General features: G+C 33.7%; 1 pseudogene; it reads right to left on the reverse strand.

Moving 5' to 3' along the window:
- Positions 1-6230: 6230 nt before the first annotated feature.
- LOC110736414 lies at positions 6231-9250 on the reverse strand (annotated as a pseudogene).
- Between the last annotated feature and the right edge of the window lie 4603 nt (positions 9251-13853).

The following is a 13853-nucleotide window of genomic DNA, read 5'->3' on the forward strand; positions in this document are numbered from 1 at the left end:
TTTTTTCTTTTTAAATCCCTACAAGTATATTTCTAGGGTCGAACCATTCCAAATGAGGGTACTTGCCACTTGGACTTCAAGGTAGGGCCTTACATTACCCCCTACATACAAGTATACAACCCGACTTTCAAGTATTTAGCCCAATACTAAAAAAAAAAAAAATAAAAAAAAAAAAAATAAATCTTAACATTTTATTTTAGTATTAATTTTTTATCATAAAACAATATCTTTCCCTAACTTTACCATATTAATTACAAATAAATAAACAATTATGAAAAAATGGATAAATTTTGTTTGATAATTTGAACAAACAAATTAAAACCGTGGACCTAAGGCTAGTATGAATAGGGTGAGAATATTAAAGCAAACGAATATTAAGGTGATGACAATCAAATCCCAAATTCCATTTAGGGTGGTGGTTCGAATTTTGCAAGTGGGAGGAGTTTGATTTGGACGGTTTTGTCCTCAATTAAGCAACGTGAATCTCGTTGATCAAATAGATATTGTGGACAAATAGTTGCCAGAATAATGTAAAGTGTATTTTTTTAAGCTAAGATATTTGACTATGATACTTTGCTAAGTGACTTAAATGAGATATTTAGACATCATAATTGAGCATTACTGTAGTTTTCACACCTCAAACATGGCTGTTCTGGCACTCGATCTCATTTAACTTTAATACTTCATTAAGACATTAAGTACTATAATTAAGGTGTCAACTAGTTTGGGCAGCCGTAGTTAAAATTATGTCGGCTAATTGTCTTGCAGTTAGGCAACTTATTATAAATGATGAAACATATTGATTAATTGATACTTAATAGTATCATCAGTTGCTCATTTAGAACATTTAGGGCATTAAACGCTTGGTAGTTGTTTAACGTACATATATGTTGAATACTTTTTATTTTTTATCATAAAACAATATCTTTCCCTAACTGCTGAACATAACTTTTTTTTTTTTTAATTAATTACCTTATTAAATCTCGTTAGAACTTTTTTTTTTTATTATTTTTATTTTTTAAACAAGCTAGCTTGTATTAATCAAAGAGACAAAAAATCCATGAGTACATAGAGGGCAACATCATTTAGGCAAAAGTTTTCCCAAATTTGTTCCACCCCAAAAGGAACAAGCTTAACTAAAGAATGAACAACACTATTGCCATCCCATTTTACATGACACCAACTAACAGAATTAAATTTCGTACACATGAAAATAATATCTCCCAACACTGTATCAAGATCAGTCGAGTGTCTTGCTCCTTTTGACAGACGATCAATGACTATTTTGCAATCTGATTCCAAAATGATGTCACTATAACCATACTTGCTTCCAGCTTTAGAGCTCGAAGAATAATCCCCTTAGCTTCAGCGATCTCAGGGGCCCAGAGTGCTCTCCTTCTTGTTGCAGCCCATAGAACTTGTCCTTCATGATTTCTTGCATCAATACCCAAGCCAACCCAACCCTCAACTGCTAGAGATGCGTCAGTGTTAATCTTGATAATGCCACTCGGAGGTGCGAGCCATTTGTTAGGACTGCGATTGGGGAGGGGAGTCACAGCTTTATAGATATGGGCAGCATACTTATCGAACTCATCCACATACCTGAGTACACGTTGGTTGAGAATCTCATTTGGCGTGATCTTGTTCTCAAAAATCTTGCGATTTCTTTCCCCCCAGATGCACCAAGCAAGGAACATCCCTCGTTGTTTTACCTTGTTATCGAGTGACTTCCAGCTAGCCACCAAATCGCAGAGGAGCAGCACTCCAATCCACCATTTGGTCACAATTGCAATCTGCCCATAAATCTCTAACTATCGAACAACCCACAAGGGCATGCTCAGCAGTTTCCATAGCAGCCCCACACCACGGACAAGACGCATCTTTAATCATGTGTCTGTGAAGGAGGAGGCTTCGAGAGGGGAGAGTACCTGAACAAAGGCGCCAGAAGAAATGTTTCACCTTAGGAAGTCACATTAGCTTTCCAAATTTCCACCCATGCTTGGTGGAAATTGTCAAAATCACCTCCTTTTCCAAGCATATATGCTGATTTGACAGTGTAACCCCCGGTCATTGAGAACGCCTAGCATAGCTCATCATTTTGCCCGGATTCACTAATAGGAATAGCTAAGATGTTTCGCCTATCCCTCTCATTGACGAAGTTACTTTCAATGACATCAAAGCGCCACTCTTTTTTTTCTTCATCAATAATGTCACTCACCCATTGCAAGTTTATTGCAGCCGTGCTGGAAAGGTACCGCCCCTTAGAGTCGACAATCCAAGGATCACCCCAAAGATTTATGCTCCGGCCATTTCCCACCCTCCATATAACGCCTTCCTTAACGAGAGCTTTAGACGACCATATGCTACGCCATGAATTAACTCCCTGCCAATCCAAGAGAGGAATCCAGAAAATCATTATTAGGATAGTACTTTGCTTTAAAGACACGCCCAAGTAGTGAATTTGGAGCTTGAGTGAGACGCCAAGCTTGTCTTCCTAGCAAAGCATCATTAAATACATTCAAATTCCTAAAACCCATGCCCCCCAAGCATTTTACAGTGCACATAGAATTCCAATTTCTCCAATGAGTTTTCTTTTTCCCATCCGATGAGCCCCACCAAAATCTAGCCATGGCGGAGTGAATGCGCTGGATAATCGAGCTCGGGATCTTATAAACCTCCATCAAATATGTAGGAATTGCCTGGATAACTGATTTGAGAAGAATTTCCTTTCCTGCTCTTGAGAGAAGTTTCTCCTTCCATCCTTGAAGCTTCTTTTAAATTCTGTCAATCAGAGCCCCGAAAACAGCTTTCTTTGATCGACCCACAATAGTAGGAATTCCAAGATAATTTTCATGTCTATCAACCTATCTCATGTTAAGAATATCCATCAAATCTTCCCTTTGATCAGTTTCGACTAGTTTTTAATTTTTGATAGGAAAAAATTTATTCTCATGTGAGATTTTGTAATATTTGTCTCGATTTATACCTCAAAAATTATGTCGATGCATAACCTTGTTGGGTCAAAAAAAAGTTCACCAAAAGCCAAATTTGAAAATTACAATAATACACGAATTCGGACCAATTTCGGAGGTTTCGCGATCTGATGTCGAAAAATCACGGAATCATAGGGGATACATCCCAGGGTCATATAATGTGGTTTTGAACCATATACAATCATTACTCAGTCACATAAAGATATGTGGTGGTCTTTTGCCAATGAAATGACAAGTACAGTAAAATAGCTATGCTGACGGTTTAAGCTAAGTGGATGGTTCCAACTAGTTAAATAGCCTCTCGAAATATCGTGGGATCAATGGAAAATACCATGACCATTTTCCTTTTTGGGTTAAAAAAAATAAATTAATAAATAAACTGAAGGTTACAAATTATACCTAGTAATACACTTTTGGACGAGGTTTCCGGAACCGCCGGTGAAAAAAACAAAGAAATGTCGGGGAAAGGGGAATATCTTGGGATTATATAATATAGTTTGGAATATGATGAGTTAATTAAGGGAGGAATATTTACAGGTAAAGTGGATGGTTCCAACTATTTAAACGGCTCCAAGGGTATCGTTGAGTCCATGGGAAGAGCCCCAACCACTTTTTCCTTTCATTGTTGTAACCATATTTGAGCACTGGTCGGTTATGTAAAGGCTCATGGTGGCCTTGAATTATTGAAAGGGGATGTAGGTTCTAAACGGGCAAATTGACAATTTAAAGACAGAGTGGACAGTTCCAACCACGCAAATGGAATCCCGTGGTGTCTTGGCATCTATGGGAAGCACCCGAACTTGTTACATTTTCGATTTCACAAAAGTGAAAAAGGGTAAAAAAAAAAATATTAAAGGATATATCCACGGTTTTAGGCCAATTTGGAATATTCGGCCAAAATTGAAGTGAATGCGTGAGATGTCCCTTGAGTTCACATGAGTTAGGCTTGAACTATAAGAATACCAATTTGTTTATGAAATCTAAGGAAAGAGTTTGGTTCAACTATTTAGTTGTTTTGGAATTTTGTTGTATTGGTAGTGAAAAGCTACAAGAGATGGTTCCAATATCATTCATTGGTATTGTTGACAATTCCCAAATTTAAGACTATAACACTCCATTATGGTATTAATATAAAATAAATAGATCGAGGAAGTATAAATTTGGAAGTTTGTGACAAAAATTCATGAGTCAATTAGATTTCTAATACTACCTCCGTTTCTGAAGTTCGACTCACTTATAATTCATGTGGTCAAAATAAAATAATTTTGACCACATTTTATGAGCTATATAATATAAATAAATTAGCATGTGAGATCTTATAAGATTCCCCTCATTGTAACTAATCTATATATCAACTTATTATAATTTTCACTTATATATAGCCGGAGTTATTCATGGTCAAAATTGTTCATTAGAGACTGCACAATTACAAAGTGAGTTGGAGTTTTAGGAACAGAGGGAGTACATAATAATAGTTCTTAATCTTTCTATTTTAATTTTCTTTTATGCAGCCTTAAGGAGTTAAGGATCATTATTCTAAAATGTTTGGAGGAAGTAAAACTTATGTATCTATTTCAAGCAAAAAGCTTATCTTAGTTTTCATTGTACAAGTATACATAATGCTTCATACTCTATATGAAGTTTAATTGAGATAGTCTCATACAAGATTTTGAAATTATCCAATTTAGTAAACTCATTTTAGGTAAAATGTGGGTTTTTAAAAATGTAAATGCATAAATTTTGGTGCCGTAATTTGTGGGTAGATGAAGACAAATATTTAGGAAGGGAGGGGTGTGGATAGATTAGAGTTGGAATATATAATCACTCCTTCATACACAATAGAGAGATACATTGAGAAGAGATGAAATATAGATAGATATAATGTTGTTAAAGATTCTTTTTAATCAAGATAATGAGAAGTTACAAATTATGTAACCTTTCTATTTAGAGTTGTACAGAGTAGTATTAATCACATGTGCCTTAATAGAGATTAAAAGATAAAGAAGAAAATGCTGGCTTTTGTTGGCAAATTTATTTGTCTTTATATTATTTCGAAATTTCTAGCTACAATTTAATCCAATAAATAGCCAAATATAGTGCACTATTTCCATATATTTATTCTCCACATCTTCCACCCCAAATTCCTCTTTGATCCTCCGTCTTCTTCATCAACAAATTCTTGCCTCAAAAAGGGTTCTACATTTTATCAACACAAGTAGTTGAAAACATTCTTTTAACTAAAGAACCATTTCCAAGGGGAAGGGGGATCGGCCATAACTCTCCGTAATTTTGGCCTTTCCCCAACGAAATGAAGGTGATTTTGCAAGGTGAAACATGACATCCATCCTTAGTAACTTGTGTTGTGGTTGTATATGTGGATCATATGATGATGACAACGATTCCTTCCACGCAAATGGAAATGTGCAACATATTCTCACGCTTGAAGCTTGGGAGGAGACGTTGAACCTAAAAGGCAAGATTATTATAGCATGTTTTAAGGCATCATGAAGTGGACCTTGTAGGGTAATTGCACCCTTCTATGGTGACTTGTCTCGAAAATATGCTTCTTCCTTGTTCGTTAGCATTGATGTCGACGATGTACCTGATCTAAGTGATGCATTCAATATTCAAGCCACACCAGTTTTTTTTTCTTTTTTATGGATAGACAAGAGCTTGATGTGATGGTTGGTTCAAATAAAGCAGACTTACAAAAGAAGGTAGCTTCTGTTATAGAGTTGTATGGTCAAGAATTTTAACATATCATGTATATCACTCTGTAATTTCACCTATACTTAATGACTTAATGTTATGGTAGTCAACAATGCCTTACTAACTGGAATAACATTTTGGGATTTTTTGCTCCATTAGCTTCTTTATTATGTACTTTTTGATAAATTTATCAAGCGAGGCTGATGCATTATGCATATATCACTTATTATAAACATGTGCATAAGTACAAGGCAAAGCATGGCTGTATGCCTGTATTATGCGATCATTAAGTTCATTCTGCGTACTCACTTAGAGGCTCCATTTCATAATACACTTTCCCTATGAGGCTCCTACAGGTTACTTCTAATCATTTTCTTAGTAACTGTGAAAAGCGAATTATCTATTAAACTGAAACGAGTATTAAATAAACCCTACTTAGCAGCATAGGGCAACCTTCATTAAATTGTGGAACAATATTTATAGTTTAGGAAGGGGCCGAAGGGGAGTGGTTGTTTAGAAATATTGAGCTCAAGTAGGGTAACCATCTAACCAATATCGAGATTTGTAACCAGAAAACACAAGTTGACAAGGTTTCCAGTCTGCAAGAAAATAGACAAGAATTAACAGATAGATAACTGTTCCTTTGTTCAATTAGCAGAATCTACACTACAAAATCTGTCTAGAGGTACAAAGCACTACTTGATATTATATGAGCAAGCTCGGTAACAAACACACCCCTCCGCAAACGTTTACTTCCTCTCATATCATAGATGGAACCAAGCAAGAACTGAGCTGATCAAAGGAAAATGCATGTCTACAGCATTATCACCATTCTACAATACCTGCCAAAGCAAATATAATTGAAGAGCGTGAAAAACAGATAATGAAGATTAATCAAGGCAGATAATCAATGCAAGTTACAATTAAATGCATCTTTTTCCTTCTTAGGCAGGAACAGGTGGAGTTTCTTACTCAGAAGCCAGAATAGGTAGCTTAACAGCACAAATAAACGGGAATTTTACTAAAGGCATAAGAAAATGAGATTAACCAATAATAACTCTGGGGGCAAAGAGAATTGAGAATCCAATACAGCACATGAACATACAAAGGGCTCTAAACAATTATGAAAAGAGAACTAGAGAAACTAAGTGAAATGATTGAACCTGTCCAGATAGACATAAAGATCCATTTAAAATTTTGGGTCATATTTATTTGTGGGGTTAAATAAATGTCACTATGCAACACAAACAAACAGATTTCTTGCAAAGGAAATCAAGCTGACTTTGCATCATAGGCAAAAGACCAAGATAGGTGCACCAATACACCTTCATCTAATACGAACTCAAACATCAGCACATTAAAACAATGCAGCATCCTTCTTGCAAGAACTTCTCTATAGTACTATTGCCTCTCAAATGAGAGACTCCATAAAACAAAGTATGGCTACACAGGAAAACCAGTAACAATACCAATTCTTTGAAACCCTTAGCTTGGGATAAAAGTATTATTCATTCCATAAGCCAATCATAGTCTTCACAAACTAAGCATAAATGTCTTATTGCAAAACATACAGCGTGCAAAGAAGTCAGATGACTTAGATCTTACAAGTGCAAAATCTATACCTAAAACCAGACTCAATTCTTATACCGCTGTAGAGATATAGTGACATACTATTGAGTATTGAATATAGAAGTTAGTCGATGTGACTGGATAGAATAGTCTTTCAGGACAAACCTTACTCATAAACGCCAATTCTTGATTCACAAAGTATTCACTCAATACTTTATCCTAGATAAGTTTATTGATATCTTCACAAACAAATACCATTCCTGGCTGGTCAGAGTTAGATGACTAAATTCTTGCAAAGCAAACAGAAAAGTTCAAAGAAATTAACACTCTCTGAAAAGTCCATAACTAAATGCATTTATGACGGTGATCAAGCTTAATATTCTACAATTGTCATTGACCTCATTGCAGACTGGCAAAAATATCTACTATCTAATCATGAGCAGACCAATCAACAACTCACTATTCGATTACTTAATTCCAAAAATGTCAATCTCAAAAGAATCTCTAATATAAGAACATATGCAAGTAAAATCAAATTAGAAGCAAGCATACCCAAAGCGTTGCAGTAGTCTAATTACTGCTGTTGATTCTGAGGTGGCTGTTGAGAATTTGGAGGTGGTGGCATCCCCGGACGAGGAGGTCCATAGACTGGCACCTGTCCTCCAGGAGGTGGTGGCATTCCTGGGCGAGGAGGTGGGGGAGCTGGCATCCCAGGCCTGGGAGGAGCTGGCGGACCACGCATCATTGGAGGAGGGGGGACAGGCATCCCAGGTCGCTGGGTATATTGAGGAGGAGGCATTTGATAATGCCCAGGAGGAGCTGAACCAGGTCTTGATCCAGGAGGGTACTGCCCTGGGGGAGGTGGGCCTCTTGGAGGCATCTGTGGTGGTCCACTTTGAGGTGGGAATCCTGGCATCTGCTGACCAGGTGGCCGCATTACAGGTGCATTAGGGTAAGTCATCCCAGGAGCGGAGAACTGAGGAGCAGGGACTGGTGGTCGAGAGATCTGAGGCTGCATCATGCCTGGAGCTGGACCACCAACACCGCGAACTGGACCAGCCAAACCAGGCTGAGCATGAACAAGAGGTGCGGTTGGAATACCCCGTCCAGCAGCACGGCCAAGACCAGAACCTGCCACAGCAGAGGCACTCATGGACTTGGCACGAGACTCTTCAGGAGGGGGAGGACCTTCAACAGTCATAGAAATCAACTCTTCACCTCTAAGGATGACAAGACCAAGGGTACGGCGTTCTTCTCGCTCCTCATTAGGGTTTGTTTTGTTGGTTTTGCTACCTTTAGTGGGAGGCAGCTTCCGAAACTCCTCACAATCGCCAAGGACAAGATTCATGTGACGATCAAAGGCCATGAACTTCCCCACGAGTTGACGGCCATCTTGGATAGTGACCCGCATGCGGTAGTTAATAAACTGGAGCATCTTTGAACCCTTAGACATCGACATGTTGATCGATTGTCTAGTCTCTAAACACCAATATGACCTGCACATATGCCTCACACCCTTATAATCCAAGAACAACAATTCCTTCAAAGTAATTTCAACATAACGCCAGGGCAGGAGGGGCGGCCGCCCTAGGCCCAGGGAAAAGAGATTTGATTTCATATTCAATTATCTCCAAAAATACATAATTTTAGGGATACTTGATTCTATAATCAAATTACGCTCATAATTTTGGATATCATGTTTCATAATCTAAGAATTTGCGAACCCTAAACTTAAAGCACTGATAATTAAATTAGATTAGATCAAATATAAACCCTAGATTGTGAAATTGATGTGATGATAACAACAACAAACAACTTACCTTAGAAGCTGCTTCAATGGGGGATACAAGAATTAGATTCAACGGAGAACGCTTCGATGGAGAACGTTGAGTGCGCTTCAATGGAGAACTTGAGTGCGCTGCAATGAAATAACTCAGAGACTTAGGGCATAGGAATGGAGGCCTTTAAAAGCCATGACCCGCCATAGTTATAATATGGGTTAGACCCGTCTGATAAATAAATGAGGGGGTTTTTATATGATCGTTTAATTATGAGACAGATGGACTTTATAAAGGTTTTATGTAAATATGTTTAAAATATTTTTTGATATTTCCATATGTCAAAGCTTGTATCAATTCTTTGAAAGTTTTTAAGAGTTTTTTTTACAAAAAACAGCTGAAATTACATTAATTAAACTGAGTTTATAACAAACAAAAGGACAGTAAGTAACATAAGTTACTATTGGCATAAGAAGCCCTTACGCAATATCAATTAAGGTCATTAACGACATTTACTATTTAGCTATTACAACGAGTAAGGATAACGCATATAAGGCTTACCAATATACATTTAAACATGCGATGAGACTATTGATAGAACGAGGGAAGTTAGTGATGATGTTTCGTGTTGTGCAAGATATTTTCTAACATACAATTAAAAGTCTATGAATGTTGGTGAAATGACGGAAACAACCCAAAATCAGTATGTTTTACATTAAGGGACCCCAATAATTCAAATGTATAAAATCCTCTTGAGATATATGCTTCATACATGTCAATCACATTTCTTTGTGATCTGACAAAATCATATCTTATACTCCCTCCGTCCCATAATATAGTTCCTATTTTGTTTTTTTTCACGGTATTTAAGAAATGGGAGGAGAAGTGGAAAAGAACTAGACAAAAGTACAAGGCAAGTGGATAATATAAGGGGAAAAGGGTAAAAAGTTCAATTATAGACAAAAGTTAGAGAGAGAAAGTGAAAAAGGTACAATGCAAGTGGATAAGTTAAGGTTAAATTAGGAAGTTCAATGAATAAAGTAAAAATTAAGGGTATAATGGTCTTTACATACTATTCAAAAATAGAAACAGGAACAACATTTTGGGTCTTTAAAATAGGAAAACAAAAACTATATTGTGAGACAGAGGGAGTATATATTCTCATACAAGGTCATGATGTTGTAATGACTTTTACCGATATCACATACAAATGAGTTTAACAACACCTACTACGCGTTTATGTAAATCTGAAATTGAAATTTTGCCACATCTCCCAACAAACATAAGTAACACCACTTCCATTAAAGGAATACATTTTTTTTAAAACTAAAGAGATTAAAAACGACAATTTCAAGAGTCAAACGACTCCATTTCATCCTCCAATTTACCCTGAATTCGACTTGTCTTCGCTTTTCGATCTATCATATTGGATGCTTCCAAAATCTAAGTTTTAATTTTTAGAAAAATTCACTATAATTTATTAATCCGAACTTTCAGCAATTTACTCTCAATAATCCCAAATTACGTTAATTAGAGAGCACTATGAACTTTTGGGTTGATATTTTTCCACTAGATCGATTAACCAGTGACTTAAAGAAAGGGTGATTTTTTCATTTTGTAAAAGCAATGTGTGACGTGTCACAACATAATTGGTCCAAATTTTTTTGTAAAAAAAAGAAAAAAAAAATTAAAAACCCTTCCCAGCCAGCTACCATCCTTCCTCCCCTTAGCCCCAACCCTCTGCCCGACCGAAATACGACCGCTCGCCTCCCCTAGCAACCGATAACAGCCAGTCGGCCCTTCTCTACCCCTAAAAACACTCTGGAGACCCACCTACACCATCGAAACCACCCCCCTTCCCCCATCCCCCAAATAGCCCCTCTTTTCTCAGGTCGATGAAACTGCCCCTCCTCCCTTCCCTTGTCGTTGAAACGACCGATTTTTTAGTTCCCTCAATTGGAGATTATTGCCAAGAAATTAAATGTGATTGTGTTACTCAAGGTTTTTGTGGTAGATTTTTTTAGATTTTTTTTTTTACAAAAAAGTAAATAAATAAATGGTAGTTAGTTGGTAAAATTATCTTAAATTTTCACAAAATTACCCTATATCTAAAGTATAATACTCCCTTCTTCACTTTTTATTGGATACGTTTTGACTTTTACACGTTTGTCAATACACATATTTGATTATTATTCATTACATACTTTTTAAAATTATCACGATTGAATATTAATAGAGCATTCGTTGAGATGAATCAAACATGATCTCACACGACTCTTTTACTTTCGTGAGTAAATTTAAATATTATCTAATTCCCTCTATCCCAGAATACATGACACAATTAATATTGCACGCATGTCAATGCATTACTTTGAATTTATTTGTATATAATTAATTATTATGAAAATTATTTTAAAATTATATTTTGAAACTTTATATATATACCTATTTAACAACATATTTTATGATAAAATAAGTTTTTATTATGTTAGTAAATTAATATGATCAAAACTAATACATATATAGTGAAAAAAGTCCAGCGTCTCATATATTTTGGGACGGAATGAGTATTATGAATAACTTTTAAAATCTAAACATAACCAATAAAAAGAAACGGTTGAAGTATTATGAATAATATTTAAAATATGATAATAACCAATAAAATACGGAGGGGTACCCGACAAAATTTATCATCCTAAAGTTTTTGTAAAAAAAAAAAAATCATCCTAAAGTAATTGAAACACTTTAATATTAATTTTGTTGATACATAACATTATTTTACCTTTAATAATTTTGATCATATATTTATTATAATTAGTTGATACTATGAAATTTTATACAATGTATCAATTTTTTTGTGCATATTATTTATAGAATTCAAGTCAATCTCCTAACAAATTATGCCGATTAAAGTGATGCGCACTTTAAAAAATGGAGGAATTATTTTTCTTGCATTAAATGTTTGAATTTATTATAATTGTAGTTATATAAAGATATCTTAATGAATGTTATTTTTTTTATAGTAATAGTTTATATTAAAGTTATCAAAATCAAGATTCCACTTTAAATTGGAAGGGATTTAGATGTGTATGTGTTACTGATGCTTGTTTCAGAAGTTTTCTTACAAGTTTTTATTTCTTACATGAGAAGGTTTTTCTTGTTTTAGGCTTAAAATATTTTAATTATGCAATTTTATTTGACAATAATTATTTTTACGATATAGGAGAATCGAGTGAGATGATTTTTAAGTGGTTGATAATTTTATTTGGTATGTATACATGTATAGATTTTTTAATATTCGTATAGCATCTTAATAGGTATTTTATATACTTTGAAAATTAAAGTGTCATTATTATAAGAAGATTATGATTCTTTGATTGTTTGATAAATTCTATTTAATGACATGTTTACAAGCATGATAATAAATGATAATTTAATTATGAGATGATATATTTATGAAACATGATTATTATTGATTTCTCACTCATAATTATAGATTGAAACAAGTAAGTCAATTTAATACTCTTTCATAGAATGAGATGAATCAAAGAAGGATTTCAATGTAAAAGTGTAATTATGCACATTTTGTGTGTGTCATAACCATGTAATAAATTGATTAATCACGAAATAAATTATCACATATAACTATTTAAAAATATAATATTCTAACGAATAAATCACAAAAGAAATTCAAAAGAGGTGTAAATAATACAATTAAAATAATTGATGAAATCTAATATATATAAATAAAGTAGGCATTTTCAAGAGCATTCGGAGCGCCACATAAGCAAAGGTATATTTTCGACCAATTAAAAATTAGATTTCTATTTTTTTTTAATTAAAAAATTTGTTTGACACCTAAACAAAATTGGCGAATGAGATTTAAGAATTTTTCCACGTAAGTAAAAACAACGAATATTGATTTATTAGGATTAAATTTATTTAAAAAACTAAAGATTATCTTTTAAAATAATCATCTTTAGATATAGGATTTATATACGTACTATTATGAGATAAATTTTGATAGTGTTTATGATAAGAAATAAAAATTATTCCTTAATTATAATTAAATTAAAATTTGTGACATTTAGATGAAAAAATTCCAATGCATAAATTTAATTTTGTATAATTACAATTTTTAGATTAATTTTCACAACAATTATTCACTTTCTGGTAAATATTTTAATTTATTTTATAAGACTATAAGGATTAATTTTATATTAATTTTAATTTTGCTAACATATTCTATTTATCCACTTTTATTCAATGGAAGAGATATCGGTGTGAACTAAGTTGGTCATCCTATCGAATTTTTTTTTTTTTTAATACAAATTTTTTTTACATCGAAATATTACATCTAATAACTTTATTTTTAATGTAAAAAATATTATGAGTATAATCTAATTACAAAAATCATGTTTATGAGATTTTATGTATTAAAAACTGTAGGGTATTAGGATTTAAATTATTAAAAAAAATAAAAATTATCTTATGAAATTAATGGTTTTATTTAAATACCCGATTTATAAGATGTTTTTTTCATAAAAAAAATTTAAAACTTTTAACCCAATAAAAAACTTTACCTTCTGTAAAAAATTTATGTCTAAAATTTTTAAAAGACAGATAATTTGTTAGAGATCAAGAGATCACAAGAAATATACATAATGATATATAGATTTGAGAGTTTAATTTCAAGTGTAAAAAGCAACGAATAATGATTTAGGATTTAAATTATTTTAAAAATAAAAAATTATTATCTTTTCACATTAAAGATTTTATCCTAATATGTAATCAATGAAATATC

The sequence above is a fragment of the Chenopodium quinoa genome, unplaced genomic scaffold (assembly GCF_001683475.1).
Source record: "Chenopodium quinoa cultivar QQ74 unplaced genomic scaffold, ASM168347v1, whole genome shotgun sequence".
NCBI lineage: Eukaryota > Viridiplantae > Streptophyta > Magnoliopsida > Caryophyllales > Amaranthaceae > Chenopodium > Chenopodium quinoa.